Source organism: Lethenteron reissneri, chromosome 26, assembly GCF_015708825.2.
Source record: "Lethenteron reissneri isolate LAM-NWPU_2019-01 chromosome 26, ASM1570882v1, whole genome shotgun sequence".
Taxonomy (NCBI): Eukaryota; Metazoa; Chordata; class Hyperoartia; order Petromyzontiformes; family Petromyzontidae; genus Lethenteron; species Lethenteron reissneri.
This window is the reverse complement of record NC_083804.1, coordinates 5,139,014-5,154,919: the sequence shown is the minus strand read 5'-3', so window position 1 is coordinate 5,154,919 and position 15,906 is coordinate 5,139,014. Positions and strand designations below refer to the sequence as shown.

The following is a 15,906-nucleotide window of genomic DNA, read 5'->3' as shown; positions in this document are numbered from 1 at the left end:
CGCACACGCGCGCGTACCCGGCCGCCTTTGTCTCCCCAACGCCGCCGATGTTTGCCTACGGCCCTAACTAAGCATGACCAAGTTCCTCATTCTTTCGCGGTGACGCACAATCTATCGTGAGGCTGAAATGAATATCGGGGACATGTTGGCAAGAGTTGTTTTTTATTTTACAATATTTGTTAAGTGGAAACGGGGTAACGTCAGCCACGGCTCTTGTGCCAGGCTAGGTGCACTTCGAAACGAGGAGGAGGAATGTGGCTGAAGCTCACGGGACAGGATTCGGTAGTTTGCGAACACCTATTACGTTCGGCACGGCGCACGAGTGGGTGGGTGACAAGGTACTAATTTTGGGCCGAGTCAACCTAGGGGAGGCCCATGACCGATTCAGATATCACTGCCCGCCGATGTTAACCGTGGCCGGGAGTCGAGTTCAACAAGTGGTGGCGCGGTGCGCTAACCACTGCGCCACCGCTCCCCACCGGTCCACCACACATGCACCTTGACCTCTACACACACACACCCCTCAACATGAAACCTGCACACACACGCACCTTGACCTGAACATACACGTACACGGACAAATACGATTATCCCCCGTGTAGCCTGTAACAGACTGTAGGGGCAAGTGCGGTTAGCGAGTAGCACCTATGAAGGCCGGCATGCCACACGAGGGGGTGGGTGACCAACACCACGCCCGGCCGCCTTTGTCTCCCTCGTGGCGATGTTTACACATCGCATCAGGTACTAATTTGAGGCTGAGTCAACCTAGGGGAGGCCCGTGACCGGTTCAGATAATCGTCACTGGTGTTGGCCGTGAGCGGGAATCGAACTCGGATCGCCGGGTTTGTAGCGCGGTCCGCCCCAAGACACACACACACCAACCCCTACACACACATACACCAACCCCTGCACACACGCACACCAACCCCTGCACACACACACACACCAACCCCTGCACACACACACACCAACCCATGCACACACACCAACCCCTACACACACACACCAACCCCTGCACACACATACACCAACCCCTGCACACACACACACCAACCCCTACACACACACACACCAACCCCTGCACACACACACACCAACCCATGCACACACACACCAACCCCTACACACACACACCAACCCCTACACACACGCACACCAACCCCTACACACACACACCAACCCCTGCACACACACACACCAACCCATGCACACACACACCAACCCCTGCACACACACACACCAACTCCTGCACACACATACACACCAACCCATGCACACACACCTAAATGCGCACACACCCTGTCAAACACACAGTGTCGTGGGCGCGGCTCCTCACATTTTAACAATATAACAATGACCATTCAGGGCGGCTGATCAAACACCCCTCCACCCCCCGCCCCTCAGACCCCCCCCGCCCCCCAAAGTTATAAATATCTCGCGTGGTCTTCTTCCTACGTGCTGCAATGGCGGGTTCCTTAAAAAATCCAATATTTGAATAAACTCCCAGCCAATCGGATGGGTGGGCGGAATACACGCTTCGACCCTCCCTTTGCACACCACCACCAAACACCACCACGCAAACCTTCACCACCCACCCACCCTCCATCATCAACATCACATCTCGCCAACCACCCTCTCAGCAGCTCCAACTCCTTCGCATCATCACATCACCCCACCCCGGGTTGTCCGCGAGTGCCTCCCCCGTGGTGGCTCCGGCTCACGACAGAGAGGGCGTGAAATAATTGTATCTCCCCAAAGTCCCGGTGACTGCACCCTGGGCTGACGAGCAGGAGGAGAAGGAAGAGACCAGAGAAGACGATGTGGTGGCAACTGTTGGCTCAGAGGTCCGGCGTGCGGGCGGCGCAGGTGGCGCTGGTGGCGCGCCGCTCGTGCGCGCACGCGAGCGGCGGCGGCGCCCAGGGTGGCAGCATTCCCGCAGGCGTGAGTGCGCACACGTGGAGACACACGCACGCACACCTGCACGCACATACGTGCAGCGATTCACCATCACGCACACCTGCACGCGCCTACGTGCAGCGATCCACCATCACGCACACCCGCACGCGCCTATGTGCAGCGATTCACCATCACGCACAGTTGCACGCGCCTACGCGCAGCGATTCACCATCACGCACACCTGCACGCACATACGTGCAGCGATTCACCATCACGCACCCCGCACGCACATACGTGCAGCGATTCACCATCACGCACACCCGCACGCGCCTACGTGCAGCGATTCACCATCACGCACACCCGCACGCGCCTACGTGCAGCGATTCACCATCACGCACACCTGCACGCGCCTACGTGCAGCGATTCGCCATCACGCACACCTGCACGCACATAGGTGCAGCGATTCACCATCACGCACACCTGCACGCACATACGTGCAGCGATCCACCATCACGCACACCTGCACGCGCCTACGTGCAGCGATACGCCATCACGCATAAGGGCACATCTGCACTGCACTTGCACGCACCTGCGAATATCGAGTCGTCTTTTACGCACATTGTACGCGCCCACCCTCGCGCGCCCGTTGCGCGCAGCTATCCGCCATCGCGCGCCTAGCTGCTTCCACGTGCACGTGCGTGCAGTTTAATCGTGCACGCGCGCTCGTACGCGGGCAATCGTCGTAACCCCACGTACCTGCGCTGCACGTGATAATATGCACTCGCGCGCACGTACTTGCACGCGGACGCGCACGGTTAATAGCCGGGCGGGTGGTGGCTTACGCGCGCCTGTAATCCAGCACTGGGGAGGCGAGGATCGGTGGATCGCGCGTCTGTTTCGAAATTCACTTCCCGTGGGCGTCAAGGTGTCAATGCTCTTGGCTCGCCAAGAGAAGGCTGTATACAGCAAGAATGTGGACTCCACTGGTATCGTCCGTATGGGATCGAGTGTTTCCCCCCTCGCACGCGTGGGTTTTCTCCGGAGTTTTCCTCCCACGTGTAAAACGCGCGTCGATTGTTTGATAACAGCTCAATATATAGAGGACCGCAGAACTTGGGTAATTGTTGGCGCCCGCTCATCGCGTGGCTGCTACTTCCCGCTTGTCTGTGGTTCCGTGCGCCTCGGAGTCGTTCTCTCTCTCTCTCTACGAGTGTTGGGCGTTACAAGTTGACCATTATCAGCATATCCACTCACACGCACGCACGGCACCTGCACAAAAGTACACGACTGCAGTCACGTACACGCACGTGTACGTGACCGCGGTTAACCCGCCGCGTTCATCGGCCGACACCTGCGTTCACCCGTATCCGCGCCATATTCTTGGCCTGTGCTTCTCGGTGTTTGCAGCCGAACACCTGCCGCACCCAGGTACCCACTTGCGTTGCGCTCGATCCATCTAAGTTCACCCGCACTCACCTGATCACACCTGCAGTAAACCGGCGTTCACCTGCCTTGCACCTGCACCGAGCCGCATTATCTTGCACCTTCGAAGCTGTGTGTACCTGCAGGCTCCTGCACTCACCTGTATTCTCTTGCGTGCACCTGCACCGCCGACGATAAAAGCAACCGGCATAAGCCGGATCACATCAAATTTCGGAAGCGAAGCAAGTTTGAGCCTGGATAGGGCTTGGATGGGCTGACCACCATGCATCATGGTCAAGCGATGCATACATTTAGCTCATGCAGATGAGCGGTTTTAATTGTTCCATCTTCGTGGTAGATATCCTCTCGAGATTAGTATCTCCTTTTGCTGCTAATTCATGTACTGAATACAGTATAGAATGTATACTGTATTGTTTTTTTAACCAACAATTACGAGTTGAGCGAAGCGATATGCAAAGGAGCAAGCAAATCCAATGAACCACCGGGGGCCTCATTGAGTGGCAGCCCAATTCCAATTCAGTAATATCAACTTCCTTCGCACCGTACGTGGCCAACCGCGCTAATCGGAGGTGTGGGGGGGGGGGGGACAACACACTTCACACAAAAAGCAGTTTATCAAGAAACTAGTTTTCAATCCCGATGATTTAAAAGCGCACAGCTCCAGTGGCTTCTTAATGTCGGAAGGAAGAGCGTTCCAGACGGCCGCAGAAGCGCATCTGAAAGCGTGTGGGTCCGCACTCGTGCCCTGTTCTGCTGCCGAAACCGTGGACTCCGCATCTTTTGCCTGCAGCAGGGCATCAAGAGTGTAACGATTCCATCGACGTGTATCGACAATTATTAAAAGGCTCACAATGTACGCGGCGGTAGGCGCGTGTAAATGAATCCATCATTCACTCAGGGAGGCATGCAGATTAAGCGCGAACACTGCGATTCGATGAATTGTCTCGATTATATGCCGTCCCGTTTGTATGCTTTTTGTTTCGTTTGTGCAGTTTTGTTCGCTCCTTGATAATCGATCCGCTCACGCACAATTCAATATACGTATTGCGTTTCGCACAGCCTTAAGAATGGAGAATATTAATTAATCAATCGATGCGTCATCGGTCAAGCCCGACTGGCTATTAATACGAGAACCGGTTGAGCGGAATTTTGACCGTACCAAGTAGGGTGAGCGGCATGCGCCAGAGCAAAGCTTTGATCTTGCTCAAGCCGAGTTTAGGCAAAATCCAGAGAGACTTGGAAAATGTGGCTTGTGACATATCCCACACGCCCACAGCTCTTGACCAAATTAATGCATTTCGCTGACGTTCCTCTAATGCTGTCACAACACGTAAGAGACCTCAAGCTGATGGTCACAGAGTAAAGCTGCCAAATGTCACGGTTGGGCCGGGACAGTCCTGGCGGTTTCAGAAAAGTAAAAAAAAAGTAAAATTCGAGATTTTGTCCCCACTTTGAAATGCTCTGGCCTCGCGCTCCATTCATGATACGGTCAGAGGGCGGGGCTACCTGAGCAGTGGGTGGAGCTACCGGGACAGTGGGTGGAGCTTCCCAGCGGTGGGCCTACAAGCAGTCGGTGGGGCCTGCGTCATGGAGAGCCAATCCACTCCCTGAATGAGCGGGGCGAGTGGTTGAGTGGGCGGGGCTATGTAAAAGTGGGCGGGTCTCATGTGGCACAAGGGACCGCCGGCTCACCGCGTGTCCCGTTGTGTCTCCCAGAAGTGCGGTGGCTTTCAAAAATGTGGACGGTGGGATTTTTTACCGGGATGCAAAGTCGCACCGTCAAATATTCTCACCCAAACACGAACTGTGCATTAGTTGTAACACTAGAGCCCATAATCCTGGGCACTAATCCAAATCCTGCTACAATCAAAGCCATAGCTGTAACCAGAGCCACTTAAAACATCATTATCCCTAATGCTCCATAACAACGCGGAATGCGTTTTTATTTATTTCGTAATTTATCCATCGTTGCTTTTGTGTTGGCTCTTTGGGACACAGCGATCGTGCCAACAACATCTGGCAGCCAATCGGTATGTGTTTAACGAGCCTGATTTTGCTAATGAGACCACGCTTGTTTGAACAAATGCTGTTGGATAATATTGGTCCGGTGAAGCTCATGGACTGATCATAATATTGCGAAAATACGATTTGATTGATGTTCATTTGTTTACCTATCCACGATGCTCCATAACAAATAATTACAAGTGGAACTTGTAGCTTTTCAATATTGTTAGCAACCTCTAACCTTAATCTTGATATAAGCTTTGACTTTGAGCGCAACCATCATGCTTATTCTAGCCTGAAGCTGAGTCCGAGACCTCGCTGTAATCGGAGAATTTACTCTCTGGCTTAGATTAACCTCAACCCTACTCATAGTTAGCCCTAACTCATAAGTTATACTGGAGGCTAGGCAGCCCGAGACCTTAACACGAGCCCACAATGTGTACATGCGTGAATTGATGCCCTACTCAATTAAAAATCCATACGTCTAAAAAGATGTCCACGTTTTAGACAATATCACGAGCCATGAACTATCTACTGTTAGATGATTGTCTCTCCCCAAGCCGTCACCACCTCTCACCATCTTGCGATGTAAGGACCCAGGAGCACCTGCACACGAGCTGATTTCATCTCCGCTCCGCCAAATGCAACGTATTCGTGGACATGAGCAGCCCAATCCGCCTCATTCCCATACCTGTCCCTCCACGTACATATTGTATCGGCCACAACGCCTTATGGGAGTACATGTTTCAGCATCATTGGTTCAACACAAGTCAACTCTTGACCGATTTCGACACTCAGGGTCTCTACAGCTTGCTTGCATGTATGTACGTCGAACTTCTTTCGCACCGTACGTAGCCCCCCGTGCTAATCGGAGGTGCTGGTAAACCGCCAGATGTTTATCGGCAAGGAACCTCTTTTTTTGATATGGGTGCGAGTTCGAGACCCAACTCTTAGAATAGATTTGGCGAGCTCGCTTTCTCAGCCTCTGCCCGCTGGGGCAGCTTCGCCAAGGTGAGCATGCATAAAAGAGCGGGTTACTCATTAGCGGGCCGACCCCTCCACACAGTCCGGCATTTACAGCTGCCCCGAGGTGGTATGCATACTGCATGAACACACAAACACGCGCGCGCGCATAGCTGAGTACATACATTAATCTTGCTCAAGGTCAGTAAACAGAAACGTTCGGTCCACATGTGGTTTTTTTTCTTTCTTTTTTTCCGTTGGGGCAATTAAAACCAAAGCTGTCGCTCGTTAGACCCCGAGACGGGGTTTTGTTTTACTCGGGCCAGCCAAGACGCCTGGAGATCGTAACCCCGTGGATACTCGTTAGGATGGCCGCAGCCCTGCGATTGTTGTGTTCACGCGTCTGCTGGCGGCAGGGCCTCCAGTAGAGGCAACTCCGAAAATGTCCATCGAAGATTGTATTTCGGCCTCCTCGAAGCACGCTGGCCTGAAGCCTCGGCTGGAACATGTGCGAGTTACGCACACTTTACCCCGCCGTACGTTGAACCTGCCGATCGACGGCGTTACACACGCGTGTGCAATGATAAGTGGACAGGGGTGGCGGGTGTATCGCCCGGATTTACTGCACCGCCAGCTGGACCCAATGAGTGACCAACGTAGACGTTAGAAAAGAATGTGGCACATCGAAGAAGACCTGATGATTTGGGCAGTGATGAGCCCATAACAGTTTGATATCTCAAACGGTTATGGGCTCTCTCCACCTTCATCCAGTCCACACTAACCAGTTTGGTAAAGAACGGTCAAACAACCACCGCGGCCGAAATGGTGTGGGGGAGGCATTCGTGCAGAAGTGGATTGACAATAAGCTGTAGATTAATTTTTATATATATATATATAAAAAAACCTGCAAGATTATGGCCCTCAATGTTTCTAAATGAGTGTGATGCGCGAAGTTGCAGCACCCAAACGTGCACCCGGGTAGTCGTGGCCGAGCGGTTAAGGCGATGGACTAGAAATCCATTGGGGTCTCCCCGCGCAGGTTCGAATCCTGCCGACTACGCGTCTGTGTTTCTTTTTTGTGCGTGAATATGTACTCATTTAACGTGGGGGAAATGGTGATGCAGTGGTTCGCAGACTGCTCTATGAACCCTCCACGATGTCAGGAGTCCTTCATCCAGCAGTGAACAAACAAAGGGCTCGACATTACATTATCGTGAGCTCAACGAGACCGATCATGTTATATCGCGTGGGACTATTGCGTCAATGTCAGGGCACATCCGGTTCAGGGATTAATCTTCTGATAGCAAATAGAGGTGAAAGCCAAGATGCTCTCTAGCGGAGTAAGTTTAATGCTGCCCTAAACATTCTTGCTAATTATGAGCCTTGAATTAACAATGCCCAGTCCTTCACCAATCCACCGCTGGGTGAAAGCCTCCCCACACCGTGATGTTGGTCACGGAGGTGGTTCGACCAAACTCCACCACACTGCTCACAGAGTTCACATATCGCTCACCACCGTCGTTGGCAGCCCCCCCCCCGCCCCCCCCTCTGAGAAGCGAATTCAGGTCGCCGGGTTCGTAGCGCAGTGCGCCCATCGCTGCGTCACCGTTCCACACGAGCGACGCGGCCGATTTCCAATTGAACTCTGGCACCGATTTACGTGAACCCGCTGCTACTGGGAGCGGGGTGGAAGGGTGGCGCCCAGTGGTTGCCGCTATTGATTTAACAAGTAGCAGGCTTTCGCGAACAATATCGTCCATGATAAAGCTTTTTTTTGGGTTAGATCGCGTAAATATATAAATGTATCGTTAAAACCGGCCACCACCCGCCAACTAGTAAGGTTTGTCACGGAAACAGAACGCGGCCAGTTCGTCACCAGTACAGCACACCGGTGTGTTGGAGAGCCAATCCAACTTGGAATTGCCGATATTGCCGATCACAATCCACGGTCTCCGCACCGCTGGATGAAGGCCCTCTTTAACCCGTCTCCATCTCGTACAACAAATCGCACCACGCTGCTGCTACTACAGCAGCAACAACAACAACAATATTAACGTCATGCTCGTGAGCTGATATCATCGTTCCGTCTCCTCGGTGGGAATGTACCCCCCCCCCCCCCCGCAGAATTAAATTCCAACGGAAACTTAACCGCTCCTTTGTATTTGCCTCCCTCCTCCTCCTGTCCCCCCCCCCCCCCCCCCCAATATCTATCCCCCCACCACCCCCCGTCTCCATCGACTCCCCCATCCCACGGTCTGCAAAATCAACCCTAAACCCCCTACAGGAGCAGGCGATCGCGCTCATCACGCTCTTCGCGACCATGCTGATCCCCTCGTCCTACATCATGGCCAACATCAAGAACTACCGCGACAAGGGCCCCGAGTGACGGGGTCCGTCACCCGCGCCAACGGAGGAGGAGGAGGGGGGGCTCCTTTTTGAACGACGCGCGCTCCAACACGCACGCGAACACACGCACGGGTTACCCACACACACAAAAAATATCTCCCATTTAGCCTGTAACAGACTGTAGGGGCAAGTGCTGTTAGCGAGCACCTATGAAGGCCAACACCACGCGCGGCCGCATTTGTCTCCCCTAGTGACGATGTTTACACATCGCACCAGGTACTCATTTGAGGCTGAGTCGACCTAGGGGAAGCCCGGGACCAGTTCAGATAATCGTCACCGGTGTTGGCCGTGAACGGGAATCGAACCCGGGTCGCCAAGTTCGATGCGCAGCGCACTAACCGCTACACTACCTATCCCCACACACACACACACGCGCACACACACATGGACCTGTACCCACACGTGTTACCCACACGCACGTGCTACCCACACACACACAGGCGGACGTGTGTATACACGCGCGCGCAACGGGTACGCGCGCACACACGCGCACGTGCTACCCACACGGTCACGCACATTTGTAAATCGACGCAAGGCACGCGTAAACTCTAGGCCTGCGCAAGAGGCACAAGGTTCCAAAAATAATCATGGGATGCAAACCAACGATGCATTGCACCACGATCCAATTTTGGACAATTCACTTTAAAAAAAAAAAACAGGAATCATGACGATATATATATGCAGCAGCAAGGTCAACGAAAATCCATACACTGGGATCGCCCTTGCTAAAGGTCAACAGCACTCGCTCAGTTGTTTCTGTTCCCTTGCAGAGTGAACTCCACGGCTGTCTATCACCAGCGCACTTGTTGGGACGGCTACTCCCACAGCCACGTTAATTCCCGACTTATGAACATTCTCGGTCAACAATTGTCGGTCCACTACCGAATCCGCAGCCCGAACCGTCCTCAGTCCGAGGCATACGGACACCGCACGGAAGCCAGACAAGGCGACGTGCTCATTGGCGATTGGCACCGTTGGCTACGTACGGTGCGAAGGAAGTTCAACGTGCGTGCGTGCGATGCGCGGAGCTGTAACGCGACGTGTGTAACCAAGCGTGAATTGGGAGTTGGAATTTGCCGCTGCACGTGTAACCCCCGTCTCCAGAAGCCCCGTGGCGCATATCGTCCATGTGTGTCGACTTTGTCCTGTACTGTACCATGAATAAAAGCGAGTACCTTATTTACGATAAGCCGGGTGACTTGGTCATGTTTTTTGTTGTTGTTGTTCTCTACGTGCGAGCGACGCGGGTTGCTGCGTCGAAGTGGTCATCAGTTTGCCGCATTCCGCTGCCAGCCGCATGGTTCCGAAAGCGTGGAGGTGGCTGGCTGTCTTTTGGCCAGGGCTGTTGTATGTACGTGTATGTTAAACTTCTTTCGCACCGCACGTAGCCAACCGTGCTAATCGGAGGGTGCTGTGCAAGGACAACAAACTAAACACACAAAAATTATCAGTTTTAAATTAATGAATTTTCAATAAAGATTATTTAAAAGTGCCATCGCTCCAGTGGCATCCTGATATCACATGTAAGGGCGTTCCAGAAGGCAGCAGAGGCGCATCTGAAATCGCGCGATGCAGTGACCGCTATTAGTTCGACGACTAGCCAAAAGCCGCTGATGTGGGGTCAATGAGTCAGCAAAGTCGAGGTCTTGGACCCATGTGCAGGATGCAACGACTTGGGACAACGGTGACAAGAAGAGAAAACATCACATTTTGATTTTGATCTCAAGTTAACGAACACCGTGCAGTCACACATCAGACCAGAGTCACAAACACCGAACAACTTTTACTCGTCGCCACGCCTTCACATGTGTGCTGCTCGTGTCAGACGGACGCGTGGGAAATATTCGACGAAGGGTGGTCCGCTCACGGTAGGGGGGGCTTCCAAAGTGAATTCAGAAGCAGTGTCAATGTCGTCGCCACTGATTGTGTCGGTCGTGGCCTTGGCCAGGTCGACAGCCGAGGCAGTTTTAGTCAACGCTTAGTCTGTGGATTTCAGCCTTTGGCTTTGTCTATTTCACCGAAGCGGTCAAACATTTTGTCCTCTTTACCGAGTCAACACCCAACGTTGTGTCAACGTTGGGCCAGCGGTTCGAACCGCATGCCACCATTGAGCTAACGATTCGTGATTACTGGGCAGTCACCAAACGTTGGTGTGTGAGGGGGTGGGCAATTCCACCCTGCCCCCAACCACCCAATATTATCGGGCTGGCCAATCAAATTGAGCTCAGTAAATATGTATATTGCATATACCATATATGGCCAATTTCCATGTTTTGGTCTTCTTCGGTGCGTTGCAGTCTCTAATAACGTCACTAAATTACCATACTCCACTTCTTCATTCAGGCTCGTTCATTTCGTGTCGGCATAATCAGTGCTGATTTGGTCTTTGGTTGGGCGGCAGTCATAGCCAATCGTCGTGCTTGATTATTTTATTTTTCCGCTCGGTTATTGTTGACTGAAAATAAAATGAATGTTTCGAAATATTTTCGGTCACAAATTTTGGTTAAAAAAAAAGCAACACCGTTTAAAGTAAAGGTGTAGCCCTAAAGTTAATTCACCAAGACAGACACACATTCAGTGTTATTGTTATCTTCTCGGCAATAACTTTTCAGGCCACCCTGTACTTCACTTTGCTTAGACGCTGATAACAACCACCGGGATATAATTATCCTCGGTGCTTTTCCATTGTGAGAAGACAAAACAAAACCACCCCAGCAATATTTAGGGTGAAAGTCATTGCGGTTAAATTCCTCCTTGTGTGGAAATGTCATTCCCGTTCTAAAAACAAACAAACAAACATAAAACCATCTCTCTGCAGTGCAGCCTTGTCGATGCCAGGCTTATTCCATGCCAGCGTGTTCATTATAAACCTCCTCAATTCAACATAAGTTGACATCAATTACTGTCACGTGACACGAGAGGGTGCGTGGGGGTGGTATGAAGTCAGTCATACAAAGCACGCACGAAGAGGCACGCCATTTAGAACTTCCTGACATATCACATGGGCCTGGGAACCTTTGAGGCAAGGGCAGCTGCCTGCCCAACTGTTGTATGAGGCAAGTGGTTAGGGCAATATAGATATTCTGCCTCCTCCAAGAGTCTTCACGCACACTCTCCCCCGTAATTATTTGCCCTCCCAGTTTCGAAATTGTTCCCATATGTCGCTGGCATGGAAACAAGCAGTGGTATACCCTCCGTGTTAGAGCAGAGTAATTCTTCTTAACCTGGGGTGCACGCACCCCTTTGGAGGGTGAGATGCCCTTTCTGGGGTTGCAAGACATGCCAGCATTGTTTACACAAATTAAGGACGGCCACGTAAGGTACAACTGCTTATATTCATCAAACCCCTCTGTATTAATTGACATTTTGCATTTTTTTACGATTGAGAACCCAAGGGGTGCAAGGCTGCAGTAAAGGTTAATAACCACTTTGTTAGAGAATGAACCATACAAGTGGATATCACAGAACTACATCTGCTGAGATCTCCTCCAAGTGACCTCTGGTCTACGTAGCAGAGCCAGGGAGCAGCACTTCTCCAGCCCCGCCACGGAAAATAATGTTCGTCGCGTGACTCCCGAACCGATATTTTTTATTTGCGGAACTGGAATGTAACCAAATTCAGTTGCAGAAGCAATTTTAACGTGAACATTTTTTTTTAATGGCATATGCCATAGTTTGGCTCATTTGTTGATGAATGCTGCAGATGCCAAGCTAATAAAAAAAATTCACCTATTAATCCAGGAAAGCAACACTGGTGAATACAAAGCCACATAAGGTAAAGGCGTCGACTCGGTTATCATTCCAGGGTCTATATAATAAGGACCACCACTTTGTGGGGAATCATCAGCCATCGAACTACGGGTGAGACTGGACCCGGGTCATGGGAATTTCAAGAAATATTGCCCAATCATTTAAACTGGCGTGTCGTGAGCGTGAGACAGGGCTTATTGGCCTCGGAAGCACGGACTGTTGCGAGTGACCCCTTTGCAAATCAAGTACAGGAGTAGCAGTAGTCGTAGAAGCCGCTCGTTGTATCCTTGGCTCGAGGAGAAGACCCAGGTTTCTATTGACTGGACACAGAAGCAGCAAGCAGCAGCAGCAGCAGCAGCAAGCGAGCGACATGGAAACAAGCCGCTTGCACCTCAAAGGGGACATCAGGCACCCTAATGTTCCGAGGGGGCCTCGAAACCTCCGCTGCTCAATGTCCCGTGACAAGGTCGTGTGATCACGGGGAGGGGGGGAAGAGTGGCGGCGCTGTTGGATCGTTCACTGATAAATGTTCCCCCCCCCGCAACTGGAGCCCGTGCCCCCGTGCACGTCCACCGCACGTCCTGCACGTTCCACTTAACATTCCTCCAAATCTGGCCTCAGCTGCACGTGCCTCGTCCGTCCATCTGCGAGCACCCAATGCCGCTCTGCGTTTACGCACACGCCGAGCCAATGGCGAATTGCGTTGTGGGTGGGTAATGTGGGGGTTGGGGGGTTGGGGGCTGAAGCCACCTCCCCACTCGCAACAAATTTCAAGCAGCGGAGCTTTTCTTGTGCGAGACCCGATGTGTATATATACGTATGTTGAACTTATTTCCCACCGTACGTAGCCGACCGTGCTAATCGGAGGTGCGTGGGAAGGACAACAAACTAAACACAAAAAGCGCTTCTGAAGAAATGAGTTGACAATCTAGATGATGTAAAAGCGCGCAGCTGCAGTGGCTTGCTAATATCGGAAGAGCGTTCCAGACGGCCGCAGAAGTGCATCTGCAAGCGCGCGATGCGGTGACCGTCTTTGTTTGATGGCTAGCAGACAAAAGCCCCTGCGAGGATGACCGCAGTTCGCGTGATGATTTATGTTCCTTGACGAGATTAGTAAGGTGATTGCGGTTCAATCAGCAAGGTATTGTGACTTCTGTTATCCGCGGCCAGCACCTATGCATAGAAGGATAGATGGCACATATTAGAATGTCTATGTGCCCTAATGTGCAAAGTTAAGATACAATTTTTTTTTGTTATAAATACAGGGCCATACAAAATTCCATCTATTCATTCATCATTTCTCAGACACTTGATTTACAAACGTTAACTTCCCACTCCAGATACGTAGGCAGCTCTGGGAGAAACTCCAGGCATCTCTCCAACTAATCTTTCCTGCCATAATCTCACGACCTATACCCCCTGTTGAGAAACTTGTGAGATGTGACCCTCTGATGTTGAGTACACATCATGGGGGTCACATTGTGATGTTGGGGGCGGTGGTTTCGGATGGTGGTAGTAAAAGTAGTGGTGTGGTTGGTGGTTGTGGTAGTTGTTGTCATGGCAGCACTCTTCTCCGCAACCCAATTGTCCGTTAATCAATTATCCAGTTCAACATCACGGATAGGAAGAGCCAATCACAAGTACACGGCAGATGTTACTTTCCTCAGAACATCCACACATTTTCTCTAATAAGAGTAGACTCCGGAAGCCATTGTGGATGGGCACTACAATTATTTCCATTATCTGAGATTTCCCGGTGATCAGCGGGCAATGATGAAGTTGCCAACAACGATGATATTCACGCAGTTGCTGCTCCTGACGGCAACAGAGGACAGCAGTCTGCCCTACAGCCGTCAAGTGACTGTTGGGGCAAGAGCTGTTCGTAAGCAACTCTTTAAAAGCCTGCACGGTGAACAAGGGGGCTTGGTGTGGCCAGCAATATGCCCTGATTGCCTTTGTCTCCCCATCGCCGATGTTGACACACCACACCAGGTCAGAGAAGATAATACACGCGCGAGCACACACGTATACCCATATGGACTGTGACAACAACAACAAACCCACACAAAAACACAAGTATGCACAATAATACACCCCCCACCCACCCACACACGAACATGCAGAGTCATGCACGCGTGCAAACACACGCGCAGGTGTGGACAGCGCAGATAAGAGATGGACGCGCACACAGGGCACGTACAGACTCACAAGGAGACGTGGATTTTAGCTCGCACACACACACACATCACAGCCAAGCGCAGCGCCATAAGCTGACATTCATCACTAGGTGGTGCTGACGTTTCCATGGCTCTGTGCCAAGCTAGGTTCACTGCGAGGACACATGGGCTTGGCAAAGGCTTACTGACCGGAGATAAATGCGTAGTGGGTGTACTGGTAATTGTATCAAGCCCCGAGCACCATGCCCCTTACCCACTGGCACCACGGCATCGTATTCCCCGTGTTGCGATTGGCGTGCTTCCCCGGAGGGTGGCCAGTGGGCATTTTCATTTACATCAAAAATCATCTCAACCGACTTGATATGGAGGTCGAGGAGGAGGGGGTGGCTATGGGCAGATCCATTTCCATGATTTATTTTCCACACATTTTACTCCTTAGATCTGAAACGTAAGCTCGAGCTAAAACACAAATACCACCAACCATGATCTATCCATTGCTAGATGGCCTCCAAAGCCCATTATTAAGATGATTTGGCTGCTATAAATTGAGCCATCATGTGGCCAGGTCGCTTCTAAAAAAAGAAGCTAACAGCTGAGTGGGCTTTTTAGCACACTTTTCAGCGTTTGTTACATTTCTTTCGTCAGTGTCCACATTTCTTATCCATGTATCACAGCAGGAAATCATGGATAATGATGGGTCACTTCCTCTCATCGCTACAAAGGCTCTTATAATAGGAAATCAGCGGCATGAATCGGAAGGTGTGTGGGGATCCCGTACAGGAACATGAGTAATGCTTTCTCCACGGGCCAGAGCCGACACTGCTGATACGAGGCTGTTGAAATGCCCACTCGACCCTTGAGTCCTCATGCCCTACATTCACATCCACCCGGGGCTTAAATTCTCACCAAATATTTTCCGGGTTGCTTCTATATTGGAATAGGCATGTGACTAGTAGCCGCCACGGCCATAGCATGGATGTGGTGTGCTGAGCCCAGATTTTTTTTTCTCTCGGATGGCTGACCCGGGTAAACCCGGCTGAAACGGAAGCCCCTGCGTCTCTGGCCGTGTGCTGTTCCCAGTTTGATTCCATTTGTATCGCTGGACAAAACCTGCATGGGAATTTGATAAATGGGTACGTGGACACTACTACTGCAAACTTTACACTGTCTGCAACATTCCCATACAACCCCATCCAGGGATGAACCCAGAGCGATACACAGATTTTTTTTAGTTTTTGCACCATACACATTGCACACATTTAAAGAG

At 51.5% G+C, this 15,906-nt stretch overlaps 1 non-coding gene across 1 annotated transcript; it reads left to right on the top strand.

Moving 5' to 3' along the window:
• The first annotated feature begins 7,284 nt into the window (after window positions 1-7,284).
• TRNAS-AGA (transfer RNA serine (anticodon AGA)) lies at window positions 7,285-7,366 on the top strand. The gene has a single exon. It is a non-coding gene; the product is annotated as a tRNA-Ser (tRNA).
• Window positions 7,367-15,906: the final 8,540 nt, after the last annotated feature.